A 25,584-nucleotide genomic window follows, 5' to 3' on the forward strand; every position below is an offset into this window, starting at 1 on the left:
CGTGAGTTTAACTCCGTCAGTTGAATGCACACACTGACAACCATTCAGTTAGATAGCTCCGTTTTGGTTTTAGTAGCAGATATTTCTCTGTACAGACTATGGTCACATTCACTCGGGAATATCCCAACGCAGCTCCTAGAAGAAACGTGTTTCTGACACGCTGAATCTCAACATAGATTCAACTGTCTTAGGAGAATTAACGCACAGCAGAGCAGTTTCAAGGCAACATTTCTCCTGAGTTTCAGACGAAGCTTACTGCTGTTTCGTACGTATGCCGGCATTGTGCTGGAAATGCCGGTTTTGGGATTCTGCACAGAAAGGGTTTGCAAACCGCTGAATCCACACGTGAGTTTAATTCCATCAGTTGAATGCACACATTGACAACCATTCAGTTAGATAGCTCCGTTTTGGTTTAAAAGCAGATAATTCTCTGTACAGCCTATGGTCCCATTCACTCGATAATATCCCAACGCAACTCCTATAGGAAACGTGTTTCTGACTCGCTGAATCTCAACATAGATTCAACTCTCTTAGGTGAACGAACGGACAGCAGAGTAGCTTCAAGGAAAGGTTTCTCCAGAGATTTAGACGAAGTTTACTGCTGTTTCTTACATATGCCGGGATTGGGCAGGAAATGCCGGTTTTGGGATTCTGCACAGAAAGGGTTAGCAACCTGCTGAATCCAAACGTGAGTTTAAATCCGTCAGTTGAATGCACACATTGACAACCATTCAGTTAGATAGCTCTATTTTGGTTTAAAAGCAGATATTTCTCTGTACAGCATATGGTCCCATTCACTCGAGAATATCCCAACGCAGCTCCTATAGGAAACGTGTTTCTGACTCGCTGAATCTCAACATAGTTTCAAATCACTTAGGTGAACGAACGCACAGCAGAGCAGTTTCAAGGAAAGGTTTCTCCTGAGTTTTAGACGCAGTTTACTGCTGTTTCGTACGTATGCCGGCATTGGGCAGGAAATGCCGGTTTTGGGATTCTGCACAGAAAGGGTTTGTAACCCGCTGAATAAACACGTGAGTTTAACTCCGTCAGTTGAATGCACACACTGACAACCATTCAGTTAGATAGCTCCGTTTTCGTTTTAGAAGCAGTTATTTCTCTGTACAACCTATGGTCCCATTCACTCGGGAATATCCCAACGCAGCTCCTCGAAGAAACGTGTTTCTGACTCGCTGAATCTCAACATAGATTCAACACTTTTAGTTGAACGAACGCACAGCAGAGCAGTTTCAAGGAAACGTTTCTCCTGGGTTTAAGACGAAGTTTACTGCTGTTTCGTACGTATGCCGGCATTGGGCTGGAAATGCCGGTTTTGAGATTCTGCACAAAAAGGTTTTGTAAACCGCTGAATCCACAAGTGAGTTTAACTCCGTCAGTTGAATGAACACATTGACAACCATTCAGTTAGATAGCTCCGTTTTAGTTTTAGGAGCAGATAATTCTCTGTACAGCCTATGGTCCCATTCACTCGAGAATATCCCCACGCAGCTCTTGTAAGAAACGTGTTTCTGACTCGCTGAATCTCAACAAAGATAAAAATCTCTTAGGTGAACGAACGCACAGCAGAGCAGTTTCAAGGAAAGGGTTCTCCTCAGTTTTAGACGAAGTTTACTGCTGTTTCGTACGTATGCCAGCATTGGGCTGGAAATGCCGGTTTTGGGATTCTGCACAGAAAGGGTTTGCAAGCCGCTGAATCCAGACGTGATTTTAACTCCCTCAGTTGAATGCAAACATTGACAACCATTCAGTTAGATAGCTCCGTTTTGGTTTTAGAAGCAGATATTTCTCTGTACAACCTATGATCCCATTCACTCGGGAATATCCCAACGCAGCTCCTAGAAGAAACGTGTTTCTGACTCGCTGAATCTCAACATAGATTCAACTCTCTTTGGTGAACGAACGCACGGCAGAGCAGTTTCAAGGAAAGGTTTCTCCTGAGTTTTAGACGAAGTTTACTGCTGTTTCATACCTATGCCGGCATTGGGCTGGAAATGCCTGTTTTGGGATTCTGCACAGAAAGAGTTTGCGAACCGCTGAATCCACATGTGAGTTTACCTCCGTCAGTTGAATGCACACCTTGACAACCATTCAGTTAGATAGCTCCGTTTTGGTTTTAGAAGCAGATATTTCTCTATACAGCCTATGGTCACATTCACTCGAGAATATCTTAACGCAGCTCCTAGAAGAAACGTGTTTCTGACTCGCTGAATCTCAACATAGATTCAACTCTCTTAGGTGAATGAAGGCAGAGCAGAGCAGTTTCAAGGAAACGTTTCTCCTGAGTTTTAGATGAAGTTAATACTGTTTCGTACGTATGCCGGCATTGGGCTGGAAATGCCGGTTTTGGGATTCTGCACAGAAAGGGTTTACAAACCGCGGAATCCAAACGTGAGTTTAACTCCGTCAGTTGAATGCACACAATGACAATCATTCAGTTAGGTAGCTCTGTTTCGGTTTTAGAAGCAGATATTTCTCTGTACAGCCTATGGACCCATTAACTCGGGAATATCCCAACGCAGCTCCTCGAAGAAACGTGTTTCTGACTCGCTGAATCTCAACATAGATTCAACTCTCTTAGGTGAAGGAACGCACAGCAGAACAGTTTCAAGGAAACGTTTCTCCTGAGTTTTAGACGAAGTTTACTGCTGTTTCCTACGTATGCCGGCATTGGGCTGGAAATGCCGGTTTTGGGATTCTGCACAGAAAGGGTTTGCAAACCGTTGTACCACAGGTGAGTTTAACTCTGTCAGTTGAATGCACACATTGACAACCATTCAGTTAGATAGCTCGGTTTTGGTTTTAGAAGCAGATATTTCTCTGTACAACCTATGGGCCCATTCACTCCGGAATATCCCAACGCAGGACCTAGAAGAAACGTGTTTCTGACTCGCTGAATCTCAACATAGTTTCAAATATCTTTGGTGAACGAACGCACAGCAGAGCAGTTTCAAGGTATGGTTTCTCCTGATTTTTAGACGAAGTTTACTGCTGTTTCGTACGTATGCCGGCATTGGACTAGAAATGCCGGTTTTGGGATTCTGCACAGAAAGGGTTTGCAAACCGCTGTATCCACACGTGAGTTTAACTCTGTCAGTTGAATGCACACATTGACAACCATTCAGTTAGATAGCTCCGTTTTGGTTTTAGAAGCAGATATTTCTCTGTACAACCTATGGGCCAATTCACTCTGGAATATCCCAACGCAGCCCCTAGAAGAAACGTGTTTCTGACTCGCTGAATCTCAACATAGATTCAACTCTCTTAGGTGAACGAAAGCACATCAGAGCAGTTTCAAGGAAAGTTTTCTCCTGAGATTTAGAATAAGTTTACTGCTCTTTCGTACGTATGTCGGCATTGAGCTGGAAATGCCGGTTTTGGGATTCTGCATAGAAAGGGTTTGCAACACGCTGAATCCACACGTGAGTTTAACTCTGTCAGTTGAATGCACACATTGACAACCATTCAGTTAGATAGCCCCGTTTTGGTTTTAGAAGCAGATATTTCTCTGTACAACCTATGGTCCCATTCACTCGGGAATATCCCAACGCAGCTCCTAGAAGAAACGTGTTTCTGACTCGCTGAATCTCAACATAGATTCAACTCTCTTAGCTGAAGGAACGCACAGCAGAGCAGTTTCAAGGAAACGTATCTCCTGAGCTTTAGACGAAGTTTACTGCTGTTTCCTACATATGCCGGCATTGGGCTGGAAATGCCGGTTTTGGGATTCAGCACAGAAAGGGTTTGCAAACCACTGAATCCACATGTTAATTTACCTCCGTCAGATGAATGCACACATTGACAACCATTCAGTTAGATAGCTAAGTTTTGGTTTTAGGAGCAGATATTTCTCTGTACGGACTATGGTCACATTCACTCGGGAATATCCCAACGCAGCTCCTAGAAGCAACGTGTTTCTGACGCGCTGAATCTCAACATAGATTCAACTCTCTTAGGAGAATTAACGCACAGCAGAGCAGTTTCAAGGCAACATTTCTCCTGAGTTTTAGACGAAGCTTACTGCTGTTTCGTCCATATGCCGGCATTGGGCTGGAAATGCCGGTTTTGGGATTCTGCACAGAAAGGGTTTGGAAACCGCTGAATCCACACGTAAGTTTAACTCCGTCAGTTGAATGCACACATTGACAGCCATTCAGTTAGATAGTTCCGTGTTGGTTTTAGAAGTAGATAATTCTCTGTACAGCTTATGGTCCCATTCACTCGAGAATATCCCAACGCCGCTTGTATAAGAAACGTGTTTCGGACTCGCTGAATCTCAACATACATTCAATTGTCTTAGGTGAACGAACGGACAGCAGAGCAGTTCCAAGGAAAGGTTTCTCATGAGATTTAGACGAAGTTTACTGCAGTTTCTTACGTATGCCGGGATTGGGCAGGAAATGCCGGTTTTGGGATTCTGTACAGAAAGGGTTTGCAAACCGCTGAATCCAAACGTGAGTTTAACTCTGTCAGTTGAATGCACACACTGACAACCATTCAGTCAGATAGCTCCGTTTTGGTTTTAGAAGCAGATATTTCTCTGTACAACCTCAGCGCCCATTCACTCCGGAATATCCCAACGCAGCTCCTAGAAGAAAAGTGTTTCTGACTCGCTGAATCTCAACATAGATTCAACACTTTTAGTTGAACGAACGCATAGCAGAGAAGTTTCAAGGAAACGTTTCTCCTGAGTTTTAGACGAAGTGTACTGCTGTTTCGTCCGTATGCCGGCATTGGGCTGGAAATGCCGGTTTTGGGATTCTGCACAGAAAGGTTTTGCAAACCGCTGAATCCACACGTGAGTTTAACTCCGTCAGTTGAATGCACACATTGACAATCATTCAGTTAGATAGCTCCGTTTTGGTTTTAGAAACAGATATTTCTCTGTACAGCCTATGGTCCCATTCACTCGGGAATATCCTAACGCAGCTCCTAGAAAAAACGTGTTTCTGACGCGCTGAATCTCAACATAGATTCAACTCTCTAAGGTGAATTAACACACAGCAGAGCAGTTTCAAGGCAACATTTCTCCTGAGTTTTAGACGAAGCTAACTGCTGCTTCGTACGTATTCTGGCATTGGTCTGGAAATGCCGGTTTTGGGATTCGGCACAGAAAGTGCTTGCAACCTGCTGAATCCAAACGTGAGTTTAACTCCGTCAGTTGAATGCACACATTGACAATCATTCAGTTAGATAGCTCCGTTTTGGTTTTAGAAGCAGATATTTCTCTGTACAGCCTATGGTCCCATTCACTAGGGAATACCCCAACGCAGCTCCTAGATGAAACGTGTTTCTGACTCGCTGCATCTCAACATAGATTCAACTCTCTTAGGTGAATGAACGCACAGCCGAGCAGCTTCAAGGAAACGTTTATCCTGAGTTTTAGACGAAGTTTACTGCTGTTTCCTACGTATGCCGGCATTGGGCTGGAAATGCCGGTTTTCGGATTCTGCACAGAAAGGGTTTGCAAGCCGCTGAATCCACACGTGATTTTAACTCCGTCAGTTGAATGCACACATTGAAAACCATTCAGTTAGATAGCTCCATTTTGGTTTAAAAGCAGATATTTCTCTATACAGCGTATGGTCCCATTCACTCGAGAATATCCCAACGCAGCTCTTATAGGAAACGTGTTTCTGACTCGCTGAATCTCAACATAATTTCAAATCTCTTTGGTTAACGAACGTACAGCAGAGCAGTTTCAAGGTATGGTTTCTCCTGAATTTTAGACGAAGTTTACTGCTGTTTCGTACGTATGCCGGCATTGGACTGGAAATGCCGGATTTGGGATTCTGCACAGAAAGGGTTTGCAAACCGCTGTATCCACACGTGAGTTTAACTCTGTCAGTTGAATGCACACATTGACAACCATACAGTTAGATAGCTCCGTTTTGGTTTTAGAAGCAGATATTTCTCTCTACAACCTATGCGCCCATTCACTCCGGAATATCCCAACGCAGCTCCTAGAAGAAACGTGTTTCTGACTCGCTGAATCTCAACATAGATTCAACTCTCTTAGGTGAACGAACGCACATCAGAGCAGTTTCAAGGAAAGGTTTCTCCTGAGTTTTAGACGAAGTTTACTGCTGTTTCGTACGTATGCCGGCATTGGGCTGGAAATGCCGGTTTTGGGATTCTGCACAGAAAGGCTTTGCAACCCGCTGAATCCACACGTGAGTTTAACTCCGTCAGTTGAATGCACACACTGACAACCATTCAGTTAGATAGCTCCGTTTTGGTTTTAGTAGCAGATATTTCTCTGTACAGACTATGGTCACATTCACTCGGGAATATCCCAACGCAGCTCCTAGAAGAAACGTGTTTCTGACACGCTGAATCTCAACATAGATTCAACTGTCTTAGGAGAATTAACGCACAGCAGAGCAGTTTCAAGGCAACATTTCTCCTGAGTTTCAGACGAAGCTTACTGCTGTTTCGTACGTATGCCGGCATTGTGCTGGAAATGCCGGTTTTGGGATTCTGCACAGAAAGGGTTTGCAAACCGCTGAATCCACACGTGAGTTTAATTCCATCAGTTGAATGCACACATTGACAACCATTCAGTTAGATAGCTCCGTTTTGGTTTAAAAGCAGATAATTCTCTGTACAGCCTATGGTCCCATTCACTCGATAATATCCCAACGCAACTCCTATAGGAAACGTGTTTCTGACTCGCTGAATCTCAACATAGATTCAACTCTCTTAGGTGAACGAACGGACAGCAGAGTAGCTTCAAGGAAAGGTTTCTCCAGAGATTTAGACGAAGTTTACTGCTGTTTCTTACATATGCCGGGATTGGGCAGGAAATGCCGGTTTTGGGATTCTGCACAGAAAGGGTTAGCAACCTGCTGAATCCAAACGTGAGTTTAAATCCGTCAGTTGAATGCACACATTGACAACCATTCAGTTAGATAGCTCTATTTTGGTTTAAAAGCAGATATTTCTCTGTACAGCATATGGTCCCATTCACTCGAGAATATCCCAACGCAGCTCCTATAGGAAACGTGTTTCTGACTCGCTGAATCTCAACATAGTTTCAAATCACTTAGGTGAACGAACGCACAGCAGAGCAGTTTCAAGGAAAGGTTTCTCCTGAGTTTTAGACGCAGTTTACTGCTGTTTCGTACGTATGCCGGCATTGGGCAGGAAATGCCGGTTTTGGGATTCTGCACAGAAAGGGTTTGTAACCCGCTGAATAAACACGTGAGTTTAACTCCGTCAGTTGAATGCACACACTGACAACCATTCAGTTAGATAGCTCCGTTTTCGTTTTAGAAGCAGTTATTTCTCTGTACAACCTATGGTCCCATTCACTCGGGAATATCCCAACGCAGCTCCTCGAAGAAACGTGTTTCTGACTCGCTGAATCTCAACATAGATTCAACACTTTTAGTTGAACGAACGCACAGCAGAGCAGTTTCAAGGAAACGTTTCTCCTGGGTTTAAGACGAAGTTTACTGCTGTTTCGTACGTATGCCGGCATTGGGCTGGAAATGCCGGTTTTGAGATTCTGCACAAAAAGGTTTTGTAAACCGCTGAATCCACAAGTGAGTTTAACTCCGTCAGTTGAATGAACACATTGACAACCATTCAGTTAGATAGCTCCGTTTTAGTTTTAGGAGCAGATAATTCTCTGTACAGCCTATGGTCCCATTCACTCGAGAATATCCCCACGCAGCTCTTGTAAGAAACGTGTTTCTGACTCGCTGAATCTCAACAAAGATAAAAATCTCTTAGGTGAACGAACGCACAGCAGAGCAGTTTCAAGGAAAGGGTTCTCCTCAGTTTTAGACGAAGTTTACTGCTGTTTCGTACGTATGCCAGCATTGGGCTGGAAATGCCGGTTTTGGGATTCTGCACAGAAAGGGTTTGCAAGCCGCTGAATCCAGACGTGATTTTAACTCCCTCAGTTGAATGCAAACATTGACAACCATTCAGTTAGATAGCTCCGTTTTGGTTTTAGAAGCAGATATTTCTCTGTACAACCTATGATCCCATTCACTCGGGAATATCCCAACGCAGCTCCTAGAAGAAACGTGTTTCTGACTCGCTGAATCTCAACATAGATTCAACTCTCTTTGGTGAACGAACGCACGGCAGAGCAGTTTCAAGGAAAGGTTTCTCCTGAGTTTTAGACGAAGTTTACTGCTGTTTCATACCTATGCCGGCATTGGGCTGGAAATGCCTGTTTTGGGATTCTGCACAGAAAGAGTTTGCGAACCGCTGAATCCACATGTGAGTTTACCTCCGTCAGTTGAATGCACACCTTGACAACCATTCAGTTAGATAGCTCCGTTTTGGTTTTAGAAGCAGATATTTCTCTATACAGCCTATGGTCACATTCACTCGAGAATATCTTAACGCAGCTCCTAGAAGAAACGTGTTTCTGACTCGCTGAATCTCAACATAGATTCAACTCTCTTAGGTGAATTAACACACAGCAGAGCAGTTTCAAGGCAACATTTCTCCTGAGTTATAGTCGAAGCTTACTTCTGCTTCGTACGTATGCCGGCATTGGGCTGGAAATGCCGGTTTTGGGATTCTGCAAGGAAAGGGTTTGCAAACCGCTGAATCCACACGTGAGTTTAACTCCGTCAGTTGAATGCACACATTGACAACCATTCAGTTAGATAGCTCCGTTTTGGTTTTAGAAGCAGATATTTCTCTGTACAGCCTATGGTCCCATTCACTCGGGAATATCCCAACGCAACTCCTAGAAGAAACGTGGTGCTGACTCGCTGATTCTCAACATAGATTCAACTCTCTTAGTTGAACGAACGCACAGCAGAGCAGTTTCATGGAAACGTTTCTCCTGGGTTTTAGACGAAGTTTACAGCTGTTTCCTACGCATGCCAGCATTGGGCAGGAAATGCCGGTTTTGGGATGCTGCACAGAATGGGTTTGCAAACCGCGGAATCCACACGTGAGTTTAACTCCGTCAGTTCAATGAACACTTTGACAACCATTCAGTTAGATAGCTCCGTTTTGGTTTTAGAAGCAGATATTTCTCTGTACAACCTATGGTCCCATTCACTCGGGAATATCCCAACGCAGCTCCTAGAAGAAACGTGGTGCTGACTCGCTGATTCTCAACATAGATTCAACTCTCTTAGTTGAACGAACGCACAGCAGAGCAGTTTCAAGGAAACGTTTCTCCTGGGTTTTAGACGAAATTTACTGCTGTTTCCTACGTATGCCGGCATTGGGCTGGAAATGTCGGTTTTGGGATTCTGCACAGAAAGGTTTTGGAAACCGCTGAATAGACATGTGAGTTTACCTACGTCAGATGAATGCACACATTGACAACCATTCAGTTAAATAGCTCCGTTATGGTTTTAGTAGCAGATATTTCTCTGTACAGACTATGGTCCCATTCACTCGGGAATATCCCAACGCAGCTCCTAGAAGAATCGTGGTGCTGACTCGCTGATTCTCAACATAGATTCAACTCTCTTAGTTGAACGAACGCACAGCAGAGCAGTTTCAAGGAAACGTTTCTCCTGGGTTTTAGATGTAATTTACTGCTGTTTCCTACGTATGCCGGCATTGGGCTGCAAATGCCGGTTTTGAGATTCTGCACAAAAAGGTTTTGTAAACCCCTGAATCCACAAGTGAGTTTAACTCCGTCAGTTGAATGCACACATTGACAACCATTCAGTTAGATAGCTCCGTTTTGGTTTTAGAAGCAGATAATTCTCTGTACAGCCTATGGTCCCATTCACTCGAGAATTTCCCAACGCAGCTCCTGGAAGAAACGTGTTTCTGACTGGCTGAATCTCAACAAAGATTCAAATCTCTTAGGTGAACGAACGCACAGCAGACCAGTTTCAAGGAAAGGGTTCTCCTCAGTTTTAGATGAAGTTTAATGCTGTTTCGTACGTATGCCGGCATTGGGCTGGAAATGCCGGTTTTGGGATTCTGCACAGAAAGGGTTTGCAAACCGCTGAATCCACACGTGAGTTTACCTCGGTCAGTTGAATGCACACATTGACAACCATTCAGTTAGATAGCTCCGTTTTGGTTTTAGAAGCAGATAATTCTCTGTACAGCCTATGGTACCATTCACTCGGGAATATCCCAACCCAGCTCCTAGAAGAAACGTGTTTCTGACGCGCTGAATCTCAACATAGATTCAACTCTCTTAGGAGAATTAACGCACAGCAGAGCAGTTTCAAGGCAACATTTCTCCTGAGTTTTAGACGAAGCTTACTGTTGTTTCGTACGTATGCCGGCATTGGGCTGGAAATGCCGGTTTTGGGATTCTGCACAGAAAGGGTTTTCAAACCGCTGAATCCACACGTGACTTTAATTCCCTCAGTTGAATGCACACATTGACAACCATTCAGTTAGATAGCTCCGTTTTGGTTTAAATGCAGATAATTCTCTGTACAGCCTATGGTCCCATTCACTCGAGAATATCCCAACGCAGCTCGTATAAGAAACGTGTTTCTGACTCGCTGAATCTCAACAAAGATTCAACTCTCTTAGGTGAACGAACGGACAGCAGAGTAGCTTCAAGGAAAGGTTTCTCCAGAGATTTAGACGAAGTTTACTGCTGTTTCTTACATATGCCGGGATTGGGCAGGAAATGCCGGTTTTGGGATTCTGCACAGAAAGGGTTTGCAAACCGCTGAATCCACACGTGAGTTTAACTCCGTCAGTTGAATGCACACATTGACAACCATTCAGTTAGATAGCTCTATTTTGGTTTAAAAGCAGATATTTCTCTGTACAGCATATGGTCCCATTCACTCGAGAATATCCCAACGCATCTCCTAGAAGAAACGTGCTTCTGACTCTCTGAATCTCAACATAGATTCAACTCTCTTAGGTGAACCAACGCATATCAGAGCAGTTTCAAGGAAAGGTTTCTCCTGAGTTTTAGATGAAGTTTACGGCTGTTTCGTACGTATGCCGGCACATGGCTGGAAATGCCGGTTTTGGGATTCTGCACAGAAAGGGTTTGCAAACCGCTGAATCCACACGTGAGTTTAACACCGTCAGTTGAATGCACACATTGACAACCATTCAGTTAGATAGCTCCCTTTTGGTTTTAGAAGCAGATATTTCTCTGTACAACCTATGGTCCCATTCACTCGGGAATATCCCAACGCAGCTCCTAGAAGAAACGTGGTGCTTACTCGCTGAATCTCAACATAGATTCCACTCTCTTAGTTGAACGAACGCACAGCAGAGCAGTTTCAAGTAAAGGTTTCTACTGGGTTTTAGACGAAGTTTACTGCTGTTTCCTACGTATGACAGCATTGGGCTGGAAATGCCGGTTTTGAGATTCTGCACAAAAAGGTTTTGTAAACCGCTGAATCCACAAGTGAGTTTAACTCCGTCAGTTGAATGAACACATTGACAACCATTCAGTTAGATAGCTCCGTTTTGGTTTTAGTAGCAGATATTTCTCTGTACAGACTATGGTCACATTCACTCGGGAATATCCCAACGCAGCTCCTAGAAGAAACGTGTTTCTGACGCGCTGAATCTCAACATAGATTCAACTCTCTTAGGAGAATTAACGCACAGCAGAGCAGTTTCAAGGCAACATTTCTCCTGAGTTTTAGACGAAGTTTACTGCTATTTCGTACGTATGCCGGCATTGGGCTGGAAATGCCGGTTTTGGGATTCTGCACAGAAAGGGTTTGTAAACCGCTGAATCCACACGTGAGTTTAACTCCATCAGTTGAATGCACACATTGACAACCATTCAGTTAGATAGCTCCGTTTTGGTTTTAGAAGCAGATATTTCTCTGTACAGCCTATGGTCCCATTCACTCGGGAATATCCCAACGCAGCTCCTAGAACAAACGTGTTTCTGACTCGCTGCATCTCAACATAGATTCATCTCTCTTAGGTGAATGAACGCACAGCCGAGCAGTTTCAAGCAAACGTTTGTCCTGAGTTTTAGACGAAGTTAACTGCTGTTTCATATGTATACCGACATTGGGCTGGAAATGCCGGTTTTGGGATTCTGCACAGAATGGGTTTGCAAACCGCTGAATGCACACGTGACTTTAACTCCGTCAGTTGAATGCACACATTGAGAACCATTCAGTTAGATAGCTGCGTTTTGGTTTTTGAAGCAGATATTTCTCTGTACAGCCTATGGTCACATTCACTCGAGAATCTCCCAAGGCAGCTCCTATTAGAAACGTGTTTCTGACTCGCTGAATCTCACCATAGATTTAAATCTCTTAGGTGAACGAAGGCACAGCAGAGCAGTTTCAAGGAAAGGTTTCTCCTCAGTTTTAGACGAAGTTTACTGTTGTTTCGTACGTATGCCGGCATTGGGCTGGAAATGCCGGTTTTGGGATTCTGCACAGAAAGGGTTTGCAAGCCGCTGAATCCACACGTGAGTTTAACTCCGTCAGTTGAATGCGCACATTGACAACCATTCAGTTAGATAGCTCCATTTTGGTTTTAGAAGCAGATATTTCTCTGTATAACCTATGGTCCCATTCACTCGGGTATATCCCAACGCAGCTCCTAGAAGAAACGTGTTTCTGACTCGCTGAATCTCAACATAGATTCAACTCTCTCAGGTTAATGAACGCACATCAGAGCAGTTTCAAGGAAACGTTTCTCCTGAGTTTTAGACGAAGTTTACTGCTGTTTCGTACGTATGCCGGCATTGGGCTGGAAATGCCGGTTTTGGGATTCTGCACAGAAAGGGTTTGGAAACGGCTGAATCCACACGTGAGTTTAACTCCATCAGTTGAATGAACACATTGACAGCCATTCAGTTAGATAGCTCCGTTTTGGTTTTAGAAGCAGATAATTCTCTGTACAGCCTATGGTCCCATTCACTCGAGAATTTCCCAACGCAGCTCGTATAAGAAACGTGTTTCTGACTCGCTGAAGCTCAACATAGATTCAACTCTCTTAGGTGAACGAACGGACAGCAGAGCAGTTACAAGGAAAGGTTTCTCCTGAGATTTAGACGAAGTTTACTGCAGTTTCTTACGTATGCCTGGATTGGGCAGGAAATGCCAGATTTGGGATTCTGCACAGAAAGGGTTTGCATCCCGCTGAATCCAAACGTGAGTTTAACTCCGTCAGTTGAATGCACACATTGACAACCATTCAGTTAGATAGCTCCGTTTTGGTTTTAGAAGCAGTTATTTCTCTGTACAATCTATGGTACCATTCACTCGGGAATATCCCAACGCAGCTGCTAGAAGAAACGTGTTTCTGACTCGCTGAATCTCAACATAGATTCAACACTTTTAGTTGAACGAACGCACAGCAGAGCAGTTTCAAGGAAACGTTTCTCCTGGGTTTTAGACGAAGTTTACTGCTGTTTCATACGTATACTGGCATTGGGCTGGAAATGCCGGTTTTGGGATTCTGCACAGAAAGGGTTTGCAAACCGCTGAATCCACACGTGAGTTTAACTCCGTCAGTTGAATGCACACATTGACAACCATTCAGTTAGATAGCTGCGTTTTGGTTTTTGAAGCAGATAATTCTCTGTACAGCCTATGGTCCCATTCACTCGTGAATATCCCAGCGCAGCTCCTGTAAGAAACGTGTTTCTGACTCGCTGAATATCAACAAAGATTCAAATCTCTTAGGTGAACGAACACACAGCAGAGCAGTTTCAAGTAAAGGGTTCTCCTCAGATTTAGATGAAGTTTACTGCTGTTTCGTACGTATGCCAGCATTGGGCTGGAAATGCCGGTTTTGGGATTCTGCAAAGAATGGGTTTGCAAACCGCTGAATCCACACGTGAGTTTAACTCCATCAGTTGAATGCACACATTGACAAACATTCAATCACATAGCTCCGTTTTGGTTTTAGAAGCAGATATTTCTCTGTACATCCTACGGTCACATTCACTCGGGAATATCCCAACGCAGCTCCTAGAAGAAACGTGTTTCTGACTCGCTGCACTGAACATAGATTCAACTCTCTTAGGTGAATGAACGCACAACCGAGCAGTTTCAAGGAAACGTTTATACTGAGTTTTAGACGAAGTTTACTGCTGTTTCATACGTATACCGGCATTGGGCTGGAAATGCCGGTTTTGAGATTCTGCACAAAAAGGTTTTGTAAACCGCTGAATCCACAAGTGAGTTTAACTCCATCAGTTGAATGAGCACATTGACAACCATTCAGTTAGATAGCTCCGTTTTGGTTTTAGGAGCAGATAATTCTCTGTACAGCCTATGGTCCCATTCACTCGAGAATATCCCCACGCAGCTCCTGTAAGAAGCGTGTTTCTGATTCGCTGTATCTCAACAAAGATTCAAATGTCTTAGGTGAACGAAAGCACAGCAGAGCAGTTTCAAGGAAAGGGTTCTCCTCAGTTTTAGACGAAGTTTACTGCTGTTTCGTACGTATGCCAACATTGGGCTGGAAATGCCGGTTTTGGGATTCTGCACAGAAAGGGTTTGCAAGCTGCTGAATCCAGACGTGATTTTAACTCCGTCAGTTGAATGCACACATTGACAACCATTCAGTTAGATAGCTCCGTTTTGGTTTTAGAAGCAGATATTTCTCTGTACAACCTATGGTCCCATTCACTCGGGAATATCCCAACGCAGCTCCTAGAAGAAACGTGTTTCTGACTCGCTGAATCTCAACGTAGATTCAACTATCTTAGGTGAACGAACGCACGGCAGAGCAGTTTCAAGTAAAGGTTTCTCCTGAGTTTTAGACGACGTTTCCTGCTGTTTCGTAAGTATGCCTGCATTGGGCTGGAAATGCCTGTTTTGGGATTCTGCACAGAAAGAGTTTGCAAACCGCTGAATCCACATGTGAGTTTACCTCCGTCAGTTGAATGCACACATTGACAACCATTCAGTTAGATAGCTCCGTTTTGGTTTTAGAAGCAGATATTTCTCTATACAGCCTATGGTCACATTCACTCGGGAATATCCTAACGCAGCTCCTAGAAGAAACGTGTTTCTGACTCGCTGAATCTCAACATAGATTCAACTCTCTTAGGTGAATTAACGCACAGCAGAGCAGTTTCAAGGCACCATTTCTCCTGAAATTTAGACGAAGCTTACTGCTGTTTCGTACGTATGCCGACATTGGGCTGGAAATGCCGGTTTTGGTATTCTGCACAGAATGGTTTTGCGAACCGCTGCATCCACACGTGAGTTTAACTCCGGCAGTTGAATGCACACATTGACAACCATTCAGTTAGATAGCTCCTTTTTGGTTTTAGAAGCAGATAATTCTCTGTACAGCCTATAGTCCCATTGACTCGAGAATATCCCAACGCAGCTCCTATTAGAAACGTGTTTCTGACTCGCTGAATCTCAACATAGATCCAACTCTCTTAGGTGAATGAACGGACAGCAGAGCAGTTTCAAGGTAAGGTTTCTCCTGAGTTTTAGACGAAGTTTACTGCTGTTTCGTACGTATGCCGGCATTGGGCTGGAAATGCCGGTTTTGGGATTCTGCACAGAAAGGGTTTGCAAACCGCTGTACCCACACGTGAGTTTAACTCTGTCAGTTGAATGCACACATTGACAACCATTCAGTTAGATAGCTCGGTTTTGGTTTTAGAAGCAGATATTTCTCTGTACAACCTGTGGGCCCATTCACTCCGGAATATCCCAACGCAGCAGCTAGAAGAAACCTGTTTCTGACTCGCTGAATCTCAACATAGATTCAACTCTCTTAGGTGAACGGAGGCACATCAGAGCAGTTTCAAGGAAAGGTTTCTCCTGAGTTTTAGAATAAGTTTACTTCTGTTTCGTACGTATGCAGGCATTGGGCTGGAAATGCCGGTTTTGGGATTCTGCACAGAAAGGGTTTGCAAACCGCTGAATCCACCCGTGAGTTTAACTCCGTCAAATGAATGCACACATTGACAACCATTCAGTTAGATAGCTCCGTTTTGGTTTTAGAAGCAGATATTTCTCTGTACAACCTATGGTCCCATTCACTCGGGAATATCCCAACGCAGCTCCTAGAAGAAACGTGTTTCTGACTCGCTGAATCTCAACATAGATTCATCTCTCTTAGGTGAACGAACGGACAGCAGAGCAGTTTCAAGGAAAGGTTTCTCCTGAGATTTAGACGAAGTTTACTGCTGTATCTTACGTATGCCGAGATTGGGCAGGAAATGCCGGTTTTGGGATTCTGCACAGAAAAGGTTTGCAACCCGCTGAATCCAAACGTGAGTTTAACTCCGTCAGTTGAATGCACACATTGACAACCTTTGAGTTAGATAGCTCCGTTTTGGTTTTAGAAGCAGATATTTCTCTGTACAACCTATGGTCCCATTCACTCGGGAATATCCCAACGCAGCTCCTAGAAGAAACGTGTTTCTGACGAGCTGAATCTCAACATAGATTCAACTCTCATAGGTGAATTAACGCACAGCAGAGCAGTTTCAAGGCAACATTTCTCCTGAGTTTTAGACGAAGCTTACTGCTGTTTCGTACGTATGCCGACATTGGGCTGGAAATGCCGGTTTTGGGATTCTGCACAGAATGGTTTTGCAAACCGCTGCATCCACACGTGAGTTTAACTCCGTCAGTTGAATGCACACATTGACAACCATTCAGTTAGATAGCTCCTTTTTGGTTTTAGAAGCAGATAATTCTCTGTACAGCCTATGGTCCCATTGACTCGAGAATATCCCAACGCAGCTCCTATAAGAAAGGTGTTTCTGACTCGCTGAATCTCAACATAGATCCAACTCTCTTAGGTGAACGAACGGACAGCAGAGCAGTTTCAAGGTAAGGTTTCTCCTGAGTTTTAGACGAAGTTTACTGCTGTTTCGTACGTATGCCGGCATTGGGCTGGAAATGCCGGTTTTGGGATTCTGCCCAGAAAGGGTTTGCAAACCGCTGAATCCACACGTGAGTTTAACTCCGACAGTTGAATGTACACATTGACAACCATTCAGTTAGATAGCTCCGTTTTGGTTTTAGAAGCAGATATTTCTCTGTACAACCTATGGTCCCATTCACTCGGGAATATCCCAACGCAGCTCCTAGAAGAAACGTGTTTCTGACTCGCTGAATCTCAACATAGATTCAACTCTCTCAGGTTAATGAACGCACAGCAGAGCACTTTCAAGGAAACGTTTCTCCTGAGATTTAGACGAAGTTTACTGCTGTATTGTAAGTATGCCGGCATTGGGCTGGAAATGCCGGTTTTGGGATTCTACACAGAAAGGGTTTGCAAACCGCTGTATCCACAGGTGAGTTTACCTTCGTCAGTTGAATGCACTCTTAGACAACCATTCAGCTAGATAGCTCCGTTTTGGTTTTAGAAGCAGATATTTCTCTGTACAGCCTATGGTCCCATTCACTCGGGAATATCCTAACGCAGCTCCTAGAAGAAACGTGTTTCTGACACGCTGAATCTCAACATAGATTCAACTCTCTAAGGTGAATTAACACACAGCAGAGCAGTTTCAAGGCAACATTTCTCCTGAGTTTTAGACGAAGCTTACTGCTGCTTCGTACGTATGCCGGCATTGGGCTGGAAATGCCTGTTTTGGGATTCTGCACAGAAAGGGTTTGCAAACCGCTGAATCCACACGTGAGTTTAACTCCGTCAGTTGAATGCACACATTGACAACCATTCAGTTAGATAGCTCCGTTTTGGTTTTAGAAGCAGATAATTCTCTGTACAGCCTATGGTCCCATTCACTCGAGAATATCCCAACGCAGCTCGTATAAGAAACGTGTTTCTGGCCGGGCGCGGTGGCTCAAGCCTGTAATCCCAGCACTTTGGGAGGCCAAGGCGGGTGGATCACGAGGTCAAGAGATCGAGACCATCCTGGTCAACATGGTGAAACCCCGTCTCTACTAATACAAAAAATTAGCTGGGCACGGTGGCGCGTGTCTGTAATCCCAGCTACTCAGGAGGCTGAGGCAGGAGAATTTCCTGAACCCAGGAGGCGGAGATTGCGGTGAGCCGAGATCGCGCCATTGCACTCCAGCCTGGGTATCAAGAGCGAAACTCCGTTTCAAAAAAAAAAAAAAAAAAAGAAACGTGTTTCTGACTCGCTGAATCTCAACATAGATCCAACTCTCTTAGGTGAACGAACGGACAGCAGAGCAGTTTCAAGGAAAGGTTTCTCCTGAGATTTAGACGAAGTTTACTGCTGTTTCTTACGTATGCCGGGATTGGGCAGGAAATGCCGGTTTTGGGATTCTGCACAGAAATGGTTTGCAAACCGCTGAATCCACACGTGAGTTTAACTCTGTCAGTTGAATGCACACATTGACAACCATTCAGTTAGATAGACCCGTTTTGCTTTTAGAAGCAGATATTACTCTGTACAGCCTATGGTCCCATTCACTCGGGAATATCCCAAATTTGCTCCTAGAAAAATCGTGTTTCTGACTCCCTGAATCTCAACAGAGATTCAACTCTCTTAGGTAAACGAACGCACAGCAGGGCAGATTGAAGAAAACGTTTCTCCTGAGTTTTACACGAAGTCATACGGCTGTTTCATACGTATGCCGGCACTGGGCTGGAAATGCCGGTTTCGGGATTCTGCACAGAAAGGGTTTACAAACTGCTGATTCCACACGTGAGTTTAACTCTGTCAGTTGAATACACCCATTGACAACCATTCAGTTAGATAGCTCAGTTTTGGTTTTACAAGCAGATATTTCTCTGTAAAGCCTGTGGTCCGATTCACTCGCGAATATCCCAACGCTTCTCCTTGAAGAAACGTGTTTCTAACTCTCTGAATCTGAACATAGATTCAACTCTCTTAGGTGAACGAACAGACAGCAGAGCAGTTTCAATTAAACGTTTCTCCTGAGTTTTAGACGAAGTTTCCTGATGTTTCGTACGTATGCCGGCATTGGTCTGGAAATGCCAGTTTTGCGATTCTGCACAGAAAGGGTTTACAAACCGCTGAATCCACACGTGAGTTTAACTCTGTCAGCTAAATGCACACATTGACAACCATTCAGTTAGATAGCTCCGTTTTGGTTTTAGTAGCAGATATTTCTCTGTACATCCTATGGTCCCACTCCCTCGGGAATATCCCAACGAAGCTCCTAGAAGAAACGTGTTTCTAACTCGCTGAATCTCAACATAGATTCAACTCTCTTAGGTGAACGAACGCACAGCAGGGTAGATTCAAGAAAACGTTTCTCCTGAGTTTTAGACGAAGTCATACTGCTGTTTCATACGCATGCCGGTATTGGGCTGGAAATGCCGGTTTTGGGATTCTGCACAGAAGGGGTTTGCAAACCGTAGAATCCACAAGTTAGTTTAACTCTCTCAGTTGAATGCACCCATTGGCAACCATTCAGATAGATAGCTCCGTTTGGGTTTAGAAGCAGATATTTCTCAGTGCAGCCTACGGTCCCATTCACTCGGGAATATCCCAACGCAGCTCCTAGAAGAAACGTGTTTCTGACTCACTGAATCTCAACATAGATTCAACTCTCTTAGGTGAACAAACGCACTGCAGAGCAGTTTCAAGGAAACGTTTCTCCTGAGTTTTAGAGGAATTTTACTGCTGTTTCGTACGTATGCCGGCATTGGGCTGCAAATGCTGGTTTTGGGATTCTGCACAGAAAGGGTTTGTAAACCGCTGAATTGACACGTGAATTTAACTCTGTCACTTGAATGCACCCATTGACAACTATTCAGTTAGATAGCTCCGTTTTGGTTTTAGAAGCAGGTATTTCTCTGTACAGCCTATGGTCCCATTCACTCGGGAATATCCCAACGCAGCTCCTAGAAGAAACGAGTTTCTAACTCGCTGAATGTCAACGTAGATTCACCTCTGTTAGGTGAACGAGAGCACAGCAGAGCAGTTTCAAGGAAACGTTTCTTCTGAGTTTTAGACGAAGTCTTACTGCTGTTTCGTACGTATGCTGGCATTGGACTGGAAATGGTGGTTTTGGGATTCTGCACAGAAAAGCTTTGCACACTGCTGAATCCACACATGAGTTTATCTCTGTCAGTTGAATGCAGACATTGACAACCACTCAGTTAGATAGCTCCGGTATGGTTTTAGAAGCAGATGTTTCGCTGTACAGCCTATGGTCCCATTCACTCGGGAATATCCCAACGCAGCTCCTAGAAGATACGTGTTTCTAACTCACTGAATCTCAACGTAGATTCAACTCCCTTAGGTGAACGAATGCACAGCAGAGCAGTTTCACGGAAACGTTTCTCCTGAGTTTTAGACGAAGTCTTACTGCACTTTCGTACGTATGCCGGCATTGGGATGGAAATGCCGGATTTGGGATTCTGCACAGAAAGTGGTTGCACAACGCTGAATCCTCATATGAGTTTAACTCTGTCCACTGAATGCACACATGGGCAACCATTCAGTTAGATAGCTCCCTTTGCGTTTCAGAAGCAGATATTTATCTGTACAACTTATGGCCCGATTCATTCAGGAATGTCCCAACGCAGCTCCCAGAAGAAACGTGTTTCTAACTCGTTGAATCTCAACGTAGATTCAACTCTCTTAGGTGAACTAACACACAGCAGAGAAGTTTCAAGGAAACATTTCTCCTGAGTTTTAGATGAAGTCTTACTGCTGTTTCGTATGTATGCCGGCATTGGGCTGGAAATGCTGGTTTTGGGATTCTGCACAGAAACGCTTTGCACACCGCTGAATCCACACGTGAGATTAACTCTGTCAGTTGAATGCACACATGGACAACCATTCAGTTAGATAGCTCCGTTTTGGTATTAGAAGCAGATATTTCTCTGTACAGCCTATGGTCCCATTCACTCTGGAATATCCCAAAGAGTCTCCTAGAAGAAACGTGTTTCTAACTCGCTGAATCTCAATGTAGATTCAACTCTCTTTGGTGAACGAACGCACAGCAGAGCAGTTTCAAGTAAACTTTTCTCCTGAGTTTTAGACGAAGTCTTTCTGCTGTTTCATACGTATGCCGGCATTGGGCTGGAAATGCCCGTTTCAGGATTCTGCACAGAAAGGGTTTGCACACCGCTGAATCCACACATGAGTTTAACTCGGTCAGCTGAATGCACACATGGACAACCAATCAGTTAGATAGCTCCGTTTTGGTTTTATAAGCAGATATTTATCTGTACAGCCTATGGTCCCTTTCACTCTTATGCCTGCATTGGGCTGGAAATGCCCGTTTCGGGATTCTGCACAGAAAGGGTTTGCACACCGCTGAATCCACACATGAGTTTAACTCGGTCTGCTGAATGCACACATGGACAACCAATCAGTTAGATAGCTCCGTTTTGGTTTTAGAAGCAGATATTTATCTGTACAGCCTATGGTCCCATTCACTCGGGAATATCCCACGGCAGCTCCTAGAAGAAACATGTTTCCAACTCGCTGAATCTCAACGTAGATTCAACTCTCTTAGGTGAACGAACACACAGCAGAGCAGTTTCACGGAAATGTTTCTCCTGAGTTTTAGACGACGTCTTACTGCTGTTTTGTACGTATGCCGGCATTGGGCTGGAAAGGCCGGTTTCAGGTTTCTGCACAGAAAGGGTTTGCTCACCGCTGAATACACACATGAGTTTAACTCTGTCAGCTGAATGCACACATGGACAACCGTTCAGTTAGACAGCTCCGTTTGGGTTTTAGAAGCAGATATTTCTCTGTACAGCCTCTGTTCACATTCACTCGGGAATGTCCCAACGCAGCTCCTAGAAGAAACGTGTTTCTAACTCGGTGAATCTCAACGTAGATTCAACTCTCTTAGGTGAACGAAAGCACAGCAGAGCAGTTTCAAGTACACGTTTCTCCTGAATTTTAGACGAAGTCTTACTGCTGTTTCGTACGTATGCCGGCATTGGGCTGGAAATGCCGGTTTCGGGATTCTGCACAGAAAGGGTTTGCAAACCGCTGAATCCACACATGAGATTAACTCTGTCAGCTGAATGCACACATGGACAACCATTCAGTTAGATAGCTCCGCTTTGGTTTTAGAAGCAGATATTTCTGTGTACTGCCTATGGTTCCATTCACTCGGGAATATCCCAGCGCAGCTCCTAGAAGAAAGGTGTTTCTAACTCGCTCAATCTCAACGTAGTTTCAACTCTCTTAGGTGAACGAATGCACAGCAGAGCAGTTTCACGGAAACGTTTCTCCAGAGTTTTTGACAAAGTCTTACTGCTGTTTCGTACGTATGCCGGCATTGGACTGGAAATGGCGGTTTTTGAATTCTGTACAGAAAGGGTTTGCACACCGCTGAATCCACACATGAGTTTAACTCTCTCAGCAGAATGGACACATGGACAACCATTCAGTTAGATAGCTCCGTTTTGGTTTTAGAAGCAGATATTTCTCTGTACAGCCTATGGCCCCAATCACTCGGGGATATCCCAATGCAGCTCCTAGAAGAAACGTGTTTCTAACTCCCTGAATGTCAACGTAGATTCAACTGTCTTAGATGAACGAACTCACAGCAGAGCAGTTTCAAGGAAACGTTTCTCCTGAGTTTTAGACGAAGTCTTACTGCTGTTTCGTACGTATGCCGGCATTTGACTGGAAATGCCGGTTTTGGGGTTCTGCACAGAAAGGGTTTGAACACCGCTGAATCCACACATGAGTTTAACTCTGTCAGTTGAATGCACACATGGACAACTCTTCAGTTAAATAGCTTCGTTTTAGTTTTAGAAGCTGATATTTTTCTGTACAGCGTATAATCCCATTTACTCGGGAATATCCCAACGTAGCTCCTAGAAGAAACGAGTTTCTAACTCGCTGAATCTCAAAGTAGATTCAACTCTCTTAGGTGTACGCACGCCCAGCACAGCAGTTTCACGGAAACGTTTCTCTTGAGTTTTAGACAAAGTCCTACTGCTGTTTCGTACGCATGCCGGCATTGGGCTGCAAATGCTGGTTTTGGGATTCTGCACATCAAGGGTTTGCACACCGCTGAAACCGCACATGAGTTTACCTCTGTCAGTTGAATGCACACATGGACAACCATTCAGTTAGATAGCTCAGTTTTGGTTTAAGAAGCAGACATTTATCTGTACAGCCTATTGTCCCATTCACTCGGGAATATCCCAGCGCATCTCCTAGAAGAAACGTGTTTCTAACTCGCTGAATCTCAACGTAGATTCAACTCTCTTAGTTGAACGAACACACAGCAGAGGAGATTCACGGAAACGTTGCTCCTGAGTGTTTGACAAACTTTTACTGCTGTTTCGTACGTATGCCGGCATTGGGCTGGAAATTCCGGTTTCGGGATTCTGCACAGAAAGGGTTTGCACACCGCTGAATCCACACATGAGTTTATCTCTGTCAGTTGAATGCACACATGGACAACTACTCAGTTAGATAGCTCCGTTTTGGTTTTAGAAGCAGATATTTCTCTGTACAGCATATGGTCCCATTCACTCGGGAATATCCCAACGCAGCTCCTAGAGAAAACGTGTTTCTAACTCGCTGAATCTCAATGTAGATTCAACTCTCTTACGTGAACGAACGCACAGCAGAGCAGTTTCAAGGAAACGTTTCTCCTGAGTTTAAGATGAAGTCTTACTGCTGTTTCGTACGTATGCCTGCATTGGGCTGGAAATACCGGTTTCGGGATTCTGCACAGAAAGGGTTTGCACACCGCTGAATCCACACATAAGTTTAACTCTGTCAGCAGAATGGACACATGGACAACCATTCAGTTAGATTGCTCCGTTTTGGTTTTAGAAGCAGATATTTCTCTGTACAGCCTATGGCCCCAATCAGTCGGGAATATCCCAACGCGGCTCCTAGAAGAAACGTGTTTCTAACTTGCTGAATCTCAACGTAGATTCAACTCTCTTAGGTGAACGAACGCACAGCAGAGCAGTTTCAAGGAAACGTTACTCCTGAGTTTCAGACGAAGTCTTACTGCTGTTTCGTACGTATGCCGGCATTGGGCTGGAAATGCCGGTTTGGGATTCTGCACAGAAAGGGTTTGCAAACCGCTGAATCTACACATGAGTTTAACTCTATCAATTTAATGAACGCATGGACAGCCATTCAGTTAGATAGCTCCGTTTTGGTTTTAGAAGCAGATGTTTCTCTGTACAGTCTATGGTCCCATTCAGTCAGGAATATCCCAATGCAGCTCCCAGAAGAAACGTGTTTCTAACTTGCTGAATCTCAATGTAGATTCATCTCTCTTAGGTGAACGAACGCACAGCAGAGCAGTTTCAAGGAAACGTTGCTCCTGAGTTTTAGACGAAGCTTACTGCTGTTTCGTTCATATGCCGGCATTGGGCTGGAAATGCCGGTTACGGGATTCTGCACAGAAAGGGTTTGCACACCGCTGAATCCCCATATGAGTTTAACTCTGTCAATTGAATGCACACATGGACAACCATTCAGTTAGATAGCTCCGTTTTTCTTTCAGAAGCAGTTATTTCTCTGTACAGCCTATGGTCCTATTCACTCGGGAATATCCCAATGCAGCTCCTAGAAGAAACCTGTCTCTAACTCGCTGAATCTCAACTTAGATTCAACTCTATTAGGTTAACGAACGCACAGCACAGCAGTTTCAAGTAAACGTTTCTCCTGAGTTTTAGAAGTTGTCTTACTACAGTTTCGTACGTATGGCGGCATTTGGCTGGAGATGCCGCGTTTCGGGATTCTGCCCAGAAAGGGTTTGCACACCTCTGAATCAACACATGAGTTTGAAACTCTCAGTTGAATGCACACATGGACAACCATTCAGTTAGAAAGCTCCGTTTTGGTTTTAGAAGCAGATATTTCTCTATACAGCCTATGGTCCCATTCACTCGGGAATATCCCAACACAGCTCCAAGAAGAAACGTGTTTCTAACTCGCTGAAACTCAACGTAGATTCAACTCTCTTAGGTGTACGAACGCACAGCAGAGCAGTTTCACGGAAACGTTTCTCCTGAGTTTTAGACGAAGTCTTACTGCTGTTTCGTACGTATGCGGCATTGGGCTGTAAATGCCAGTTTTGGGACTCTGCACAGAAAGTGCTGGCACACCGCTGAATCCACACATGTGTTTAACTCTGTCAGTTGAATGTACACGTGGACAACCATTCAGTTAGATAGCTCCGTTTGGGTTTTAGAAGCGGATATTTCTCTGTCCAGCCTATGGTACCATTCACTCGGGAATATCCCAACGCAGCTCCTAGAAGAAACGTGTTTCTAACTCGCTGAAACTCAACGTAGATTCAACTCTATTAGTTATACGTACGCACAGCAGAGCAGTTTCACGGAAACGTTACTCCTGAGTTTTAGACGAAGTCTTACTGCTGTTTCGTACGTATGACGGCATTGGGCTGGAAATGCCGGTTTCGGGATTCTACACAGAAAGGGTTTGCACACCACTGAATCCACACATGAGTTTAACTCTGTCTGCTGAATGCACACATGTACAACCATTAAGTTAGATAGCTCCGTTTTGGTTTTAGAAGCAGATATTTCTCTGTACAGCCTATGGTCCCATTCACTCGGGAATATCCCAGCGCAGCTCCTTGAAGAAACGTGTTTCTAACTCGCTGAATCTCAACGTAGATTCAACTCTCTTAGGTGAACGAACGCACAGCAGAGTAGTTTCAAGGTAACGTTTCTCCTGAGTTTTAGACGAAGTCTTACTGCTGTTTCGTACGTATGCCGGCATTGGGCTGGAAATGCCGGTTTCGGGATTCT

The sequence above is a fragment of the Aotus nancymaae genome, unplaced genomic scaffold (assembly GCF_030222135.1).
Source record: "Aotus nancymaae isolate 86718 unplaced genomic scaffold, 86718_ANA_hifiasm-v0.15.2.pri h1tg000099l, whole genome shotgun sequence".
NCBI classification, from domain to species: domain Eukaryota; kingdom Metazoa; phylum Chordata; class Mammalia; order Primates; family Aotidae; genus Aotus; species Aotus nancymaae.